The 8483-nt window shown below is 43.2% G+C and overlaps 2 long non-coding RNA genes across 2 annotated transcripts in view; one reads left to right on the plus strand and one right to left on the minus strand.

Moving 5' to 3' along the window:
• LOC140324893 (uncharacterized) overlaps positions 1 to 8483 on the minus strand; it is a 25566-nt gene that overhangs the window by 6543 nt on the left and 10540 nt on the right. The window lies entirely within an intron of this gene.
• On the plus strand, positions 8 to 7516 carry LOC140324892 (uncharacterized). Its single transcript, XR_011919582.1, has 3 exons — positions 8 to 241; positions 419 to 519; positions 7385 to 7516. It is a non-coding gene; the product is annotated as an uncharacterized lncRNA (long non-coding RNA).

Genomic DNA, 8483 nt, shown 5'->3' on the forward strand with positions numbered 1-8483 from the left:
TATTCATCAGGTTCTTGGTAAGTTTTGATTTTCATTAGTTTGCTTTTAAAAAGGACAGTACTTTTAAAAAATGTTTGGACCAAACTCTTCCAGTTAATATATTATTTGTTTTTCCTCACCCGCCAGGAACCATGCAGGAAAACCTGGCCTCCTTTAAGGCTCATTTCATTGGAGGAGCAGCAGCGCAGGCGGGACCGTGGGCACAGGCGGAACAGCCTGTAAAAGCATCCCAACGAAATGTGTAAATATGTTTTTCAAAATTTTTAAATTTTTTAATATTTGTTGGGGTGTTTTTTATAAGTTATTGTGGGGATCTTTAAAAAATAAAAGTTTGGTTTAAAAAAGGACAGTACTTTAAAAAAATGTTTGGACCAAACTCTTCCAGTTAATATATTATTTGTTTCTCCTCACCCACCAGGAAGCATTCAGGAAAACCTGGCCTCCATAAATAGGAGGGTGTTCCTGTTGGAGCAGCACAGCAGGCCGGACCGTGGGCGGAGGAGGCACAGCATGTAAAATGTAAAAAAAAAAAAAATGTATATATGTTTTTCAAAATTTTTATATTTTAATATTTGTTGGGGTGTTTTTTATAAGTTATTGGGGGGATCTTTAAAAAATAAAAGTTTGGTTTAAAAAAGGACAGTACGGGGGGCGTGGCCAGATGATGGCGGCATAGGACGCGAGCCTGCTTAGCTCCGTGTCCTGCAAAGGGGAACAGCCAGATACAGCAGCACACTTGTGCCTCTCTACACAAAACATGGGGCCCAAACAAAAGGGGAACCAGAAAGGGCGTCCCGGAGGCGAGACACCCGTATCCCGCAGCCTCGATTTATAGCCGGATCCGAGCCGCGAGTGACCACGGACCACACACCCGCCCACCTTACAGCTTCATCTTCACATTTAGATGACCGGGATACTTCAGACCAGGCTTCACCTACTGAACAGGTACCAGGGTCTCCTATACCTTTTACACACAGCCCCAGTACAGTCTCCAACATAGGGGACTCCCCTAAACATACATGCAGCCAGGCGATGGAGGACACTGAGTGGGACTGGAAGGCCCATCTGAAAGCATTACCAACCAGGGCCAATCTGAATCATAGTATAGGGAGGCTGGAAGCCAGCTGTAAAACGGAATTCCACCATATACAGCAGACCTTACAACAGATTACTAATACCACCACTGTACTTCAGAATACTTGTACGGAACTTTCTTCTCAAGTGACTTCCCACGCTGCTATTCTTGAGCATCAGGCGGCCCAAATAAATATGCTCTACTTGCTTCAGGATGATATGGAGAACCGTAATAGGCGCAATAATATCCGCAACCGAGGGCTCCCGGAAACTGTACCAAATTCTGAGTTGTATACTGCTGCTTACACCATATTCGCGAATCTTTTGGCTCTCCCACCAGATGTGGATATTGAAATAGATAGGGTGCACAGGACCCTGGGACCTCGCGGCCGCGACCCCCAACGTCCAAGGGATGTAATCTGTTGAGTTCATTTTTATAGAACTAAAGAAGACATCATGAAAAAAGCGAGAGTCGCCACGACTATTGAATACGCCGGGGCCCAAATACAATTATTGCCAGACCTGTCCAAACATACGCTGGATCTTCGTAGGGCTGTTGGACCTCTGCTGACTGTACTCCGTGATCAAAATATCCCATATCGTTGGGGCTACCCCTTCCACCTTATTGTACGATATGGGGGTAAAAATCATTTTCTCAGAGATCCTTCGGATCTGCCACAACTACTGAGCGACCTTCAACTCCCTGATATTCGGCTATCAGACTGGCCCAGCGTACCGTTAGCTCTTTCCTTTGGGAACTCTTCTCCATTGGATATATCTCACCGTCCCCGAATTGGTCCCTCTGGACGACAGCAGGGCCCTGATCGTGATCGTGACCTAGATCCAACCATGGCTGCAACACCTACACACCTTTAAATGGCTCTACGTGTCTCTGAAGACGCCTAGACTCTGGCCCCAAGATCTACCTTTTTCCCTTTCTCTAGTGCTTCCAGGATATACTGAAGTGGCCTCCACAATGGGAAAAATCGAAAATTGGATACCATATCGGACTATCGCACTTGCCCGGCCGTAGACTGGTTTGTAGAAGGGATTATGGGAGGGGTGGTGGTATTTTGGTTGGGGTGGAAACCCCCCCTCTTTTTTCCCCGCGGAGGGCAGTATTTATGTTCTCTATCTCTATGTTTATCTGGCCCTTTTGTACTACCTGGGGTACAAACTATTCTTTATTTAGATATGCCACTTCTTGGTTTAGAGTTGACCACAAAGAGCATGACCCAGGACGCCATGGAGACTGGTTTGTTGTGTTTTGATATATTTTCTCTAATGGTCTCTTATGGTTTGGTCCATTTTGCTACCTGTGTTATACGATGTGACCAGCCTGGGTTAGATAATTTTGTGGGGGCCGAAGGATGGATGTCAAATGAGACACTGTGTTAATGCATACAGATGATGTCCCTGTGATTTATGCTCCAATGTTGCCTGTTTTGTGCTACCTACCTCATGTTGTTGTAATATGTTTTGGCAGTTTTGTAGTAGTATTGGCTTTTCCCCTGCGTAGGTACGACTACAAAATTTATACTACCTTCCCCCGCCTTTTTTCTGCCACTCCACCCCACATAGGTGAACCGCCGGTATAGGCAGCGAATAAGGTTAAACCTTACCTTAGTAATTCCCCCTTTGCGACTGGGAATTAGCCCCACCCAGCCGACTATAGCCCCGTACCACCCCCTTACCTGCTATCCCTGCCCTAGTTTTTGGATACCTGACTGGCCTACTTTGCTTATCCCGACGTTCGATATTCCGGAACAGATTCACTCAGCCCCCCCTTTTTTTTTTTTTGGGGTGGTTTGCTGGTCTTTTGTGGAATATTTTGCGGCACCAAAGATATGTCTACTCAGTCACGCACCACGCAAGGGTTGAAGATTCGCCCCCCTAACGCCAAAGGCCTTAACGGTCCGATCAAACGTTCCCAACTCCTATATGGTCAACATAAAGCTAAAGCCCATATCTTGTTGCTCCAAGAAACACATTTTCAATCTCAGAAGATACCCCTCATACGCAATCGATACTACCCTATTTAGCTACATAGTCCCAACCCTGAAGGCAAAACAAAAGGAGTGTCTATAGCCTTTCATAAGACACTTCCTGTTCGGATACTAGACACTTGCATTGACCCAATGGGCAGGTATGTTTTTGCTAAAATATCCTTATGGGATAAGAAATTTACTGTTGCATCTATTTATTCCCCTAATCAACAACCAACAGTAGCAGCTGCCCAATACTTGACTAAACTGTATGCTTTTGCAGAAGGCGTCCTGATAATTGGGGGTGATCTAAATTTTTCTATAGACCCCAGGATAGACACGTCAACAGGCCATTCCTCAATATCTTATTCAAAACTGAATGTGTTCAAGGCCAAATTATATGACGCCCAACTTGTTGATGTATGGCGGACTCTGCACCCTAATGACAAAGATTACACATTTTACTTTAACCCCCATCATACATACTCACGTATTGACTATATCCTAGCGAGTCATAAGATTTTGGACTGGCATCCTGTAGTATCTATTGACAGCTGCCCTTGGTCCGATCATGCCTCGGTAACGCTTACCCTCCAGACTCCCATTATGGGTCCCCAAGAGTGGACCTGGAAATGCAATGACTCTTTGTTTAAGGACCCAGTTTGTGCAGGCGCAATATTAGATACTATTAAATATTTTCTGAAAGACCATGAGCGAGACGACACCTCCCTCCCCTTTCAATGGGAAGCACTCAAGGCAGTTGTACGCGGAGTTCTGATCCAACAGGGGGCGAGACTTAAAAAAATTAGATCCCAGGACATAGCTAATACGGTCAACAAAATACAGAAGCTAGAAAGACTGCATAGAAGCAATATGACCTCAGACGTGTTTACTGAACTGACCTCTGCCAGGAGACATCTCCTACAACTGTATGACTTAGCCCATCAAAAGTATAGAGACAAATACCGAAAATCTTACTATCAATATGGGGAAAAATGTGGCCGACTACTGGCGAGAGGTCTACACCCACGACTACAGTTACCTATATCCCACATATCCGGAACGCTAAGGGTGATATTACTGCTATACCCCAAGAGATACTGAAGATGTTTCAACAATATTATTCTGATTTGTATAATATTCAAAATGCGACAAACTCAGCTATCTCTCTTCGGGATTACATAACCTCAACAGCATTACCAGAACTGGATCCAGAAGTATCCGCTAGCTTAGAATTAGCTTTCACGGAGGAGGAGGTGTCCTCTGCAATTAGAAATACTCCTGCCGGCAAAAGCCCGGGCCCGGATGGGTTCACCCCCAAATTCTACAAAATACATGCAGAAGCGCTTGTCCCATTTATGACAAGGATTTTTTCATCTATAGCGGATGACACCTCCTTCCCCGCCCAAAGCCTCGAGGCTCATATTACAGTTATTCCTAAACCTGGCAAAGATCACCCGCTATGCTCGAACTATAGGCCAATCTCGCTAATTAATGTGGACGCAAAAATTTTCTCTAAATTGATAGCTAACCGCTTATCCCTGTACTTACCTGCTTTGATTCACACCGACCAGGTTGGTTTTATAAGCGGGAGGGAGGCCAGAGACAATACGATCAAGACCATGCTGGTGACCCACGCCGCTAAGATGTCACGGACTCCTATGTGTTTGTTATCAGTAGATGCGGAGAAGGCGTTTGATAGGGTTAACTGGGCTTTTATGTATCAGGCGCTGAGTCAGATAGGATTAGGACCACTTATGATAGCCAGGATAGCCGCACTTTACTCAGCGCCTAGGGCTCGTGTGAGAGTCAATGGCTGTTTACCGTCTGCCTTTCCTATTCTCAACGGTACTAGACAGGGATGCCCGCTTTCCCCCCTTTTGTACGCTATAGTAATGGAGCATCTGGCGGTGGCGCTAAGGAACAACTCTGATATCCAGGGGATTCGAATTGGGAAACACCATTGCAAATTGTCACTATTTGCAGATGACCTGCTTATGTATATCTCCTCACCCCGAAGGTCTATCCCAGCCAGTATAGAAGAGTTTGAGAACTTCGGGAAAATGAGCAATTTTAAAGTTAACTTTAATAAATTAGAAGTACTTAATATTTCATTCCAACCAGGTCAGATACAATATATTAAGGACCACACCTCCTTTAGACACTGCATTGATAAGATTACATACCTAGGGATCTCTATACCAGCTGATCCTACTAGGTTGTTTCATTATAATTACGAACCTATACTGGGTAAATTGAAGACAGACCTAGGGAGATATGCTTTATTGCCTCTCTCTTGGTTTGCGAGAATCAACACCCTAAAAACGGATATATTACCCAGATTGCTATACATTTTCCAAACAGTCCCAATTTATCTGCCGCCCCATTTTCTTGGTAAAATCCAGCAAATGTGCAGAGATTTTATATGGCAATCAAAAAGACCCAGAATAGCGTTACGATATCTAACCAGACCTAAAGACCTGGGTGGAGCTGGGGTTCCCAATTTCGGACTGTACTACAAAGCCACCATATTATCACGAATAGTCGACTGGTTCCACAACAGAGATAGGAAAAGCTGGGTTCTTTTGGAGAACTTTTTGTGCCCTATCGACCTCCGATCCATGTTGTGGGTAGATAGATCGGCACTAAGTATACAACAGCCACTCCCAACTGTTACCTCAGACTTACTGAAAATCTGGGACGGTTTCACTAGAGTTGGCCAGCTGTCTACTAAGATAGGACCCATGACGCCCTTATTTGACAATCCAGCATTCCCCCCGGCACTGAATGTCAAAAATTTTTTATCATGGACAGCACAGGATAATAGGCAAATATGTAGTGTATTGCAAGATGGGGGAGTACCTCCCTTTTTGTCTTTAGACACCGAAACCCAGAGGAAGCCGAATGCGTGGATGTCATATAATCAGCTGTCATCCTTTTTATCTACATTTCTCAACACATACACCATACGCAGAAATTGTAGAGAGTTTGAAATTCTATTGAGTGCTACAAGCAGGCCAGACCACGTTATTTCCCAGTTAAATGTAATGCTAACTAAAATGTCAGCTAACAAAGTCCCCACATATACGAAATATTGGGAAGCGGAATTGGGATCCCCCATATCTCCCCTGGAGTGGGAAAAGGTTTTTATATTGACCCATCAAATGGCACTCCCATGTAAGGCCCAAGAGACCAACTATAAAATTTTATCCAGGTGGTATATATGCCCGTCAGACACACACCGGATATTCCCCTCCACTCCTGATAGGTGTTGGCGCTGCCATACTCAACGAGGCACTATGCTACATATCTGGTGGGAATGCTCAGAGGTTCGTAGACTCTGGGACCAGATCACCGATTTATATAACAAAGTAACTGATTCGGATATAATAATGTCACCTAAAATGTCTTTATTGTCTATTCTTCCCGGTTCTCTAAAAGCTAATAAGCGAAATGTACTTAGGCATTTCCTAACTGCGGCTAGGACGATTATCCCTAGAAAATGGAAACAATCCACAGCGTCATCTATGAGGGAATGGCTAGCAGAATTGGAACGGATACAGCGTATGGAATTATTGGTTGCGGAAGATGAGAATAAGATGGAGCAATACAAGTTGACGTGGTCCGTTTGGGACTGGTTCAAAGAATCGCCCCAATTTAAATCTCTGTGGCCATAAGCCTCTAGAGGACTGGGGTGCAAATAGGATCGAATTTAATGTACTCCTTTACAGATTTGGTGAACGAGCAACTACTGGGCCAGTCAGGTATCTCCATATCCCTTAAACCTATATTTTTTTCTACCCCAAGGATATCCCTCCTATTTAAAGGTTGATTACACGGGGGCCCTTGTGGTATACCCAGGGTTACCTGGAATGGATAGAAAGAATAACAACAAAATTTTCATGGTTTAATTGTTTTTATTCTTGTGATATTCTATGTGACAAATGTTGGTTGGTTTGTTATTCTCAACCCTAAATATTTACGGTATATACACCTTGGTTTTAAAGCTTAGCTTTGATTTTTGTTTCCCCCTTCCCTTTATTTCCCCTTCACTTTCCCTAGATTCCCCTATAAATACCCCCCCTCCCTACAGACAATGGTTTATATATGAAAAAAGACAATTGTGTTATATTGTATTTCTGCAAAAGGTCTTCTTTTATACTGGTCTTTTTTTGTTTACTATGTATGTATTGTTTTGTATGTGTTTGTGATGTTAAAAAAACTAATAAAACTGATTGAAAGAAAAAAAAAGGACAGTACTTTTAAAAAATGTTTGGACCGAACTCTTCCAGTTAATATATTATTTGTCTTTCCTCGCCCGCCAGAAACCATTCAAGAAGACGTGGCAATTTTAAAGAGGAGGATGTCTGCCCTGGAGCAGCAGCACGTCAGGCCGAACCCCGCTCAGAGGCAGGACAATTTATAAAATAAAAAAAAAAAATTGGAATATATGTTTTTAAAAATGTTTATATTTTTATATTTGTTGGGGTTTTTTTTATATAAGTTATTGGGGGGGGGGTGATTCAAAAAATAAACGTTTTGTTTAAAAAAAAAAGCCAGATTTAGTGAATTTATTTTGATTTTGATTTTATTGCACATTTCACACATTTTTTTTTTTTTACAGGCTGGCTATTCCAATTCCACCCCTAAAAAACACAAACACAAAAAAAGAAACCTTAGTTTTTTACACAATGGTTATTTGAACAATAAAATGTTGAACATGCTCTTATCCTACACAAACCTGTTTTGCAGCTTGCCCGACTGTGCTCCATTCCCCCATTGGTCACTTGGTCAAAGCTGCCTGTTGGTCTATGGACTGAAGACCCTGGGGTGGTAGTAGTGGTGGTGCTGGTGCTAGTAGTGGTGGAGCTGGTGGTAGTAGTTGTGGTGGCCGTGGCAGCAGTGGTGGTGGTGGCCATTCTCCTTGGTTCCATGTAACTAGAAGTGAAAAAATAAGAGTTATGGGACAACACACACAAAACATTTTTTTGAGGAATAAAGTCAATGGTGTATTCTTACTTGTTCCTTTTTTCGTTATTCAGTTTTTCTCTTTTTTTCCCTGTTTTTTCTCTTTTTTATTTTGCACAAGTTTTTGGCTTGCATGACCAGAATGACTGCAAATTTATAGGGATGCAGACGCGCGCAGACCCACGCATGGTCATTTAAATGCGCGCCATTCAAGGATTCTTCTTTCTGTTGTCATGGATCCAGATTTGGACTTTGATTTATTTTTTACTTGTGCTGTTGCTGCTTTAAACAGCGCATATCTTGCATTAGAAGAAGAGCAGCAGCAACCAAAGGAGCAACTAGAGCAGGAAGCTCATACTTCCCAAACGGTCCGGGCACCGTTCTTCTTCTTCTTGGAGTGTGGCCGCCTGGAAAGTTTGCGTGACCAGGATGTCAAAAGGCGTTTTCGCCTGTCTC

The sequence above is a fragment of the Pyxicephalus adspersus genome, chromosome 2, assembly GCF_032062135.1.
Source record: "Pyxicephalus adspersus chromosome 2, UCB_Pads_2.0, whole genome shotgun sequence".
In the NCBI taxonomy this organism is placed as follows: Eukaryota; Metazoa; Chordata; class Amphibia; order Anura; family Pyxicephalidae; genus Pyxicephalus; species Pyxicephalus adspersus.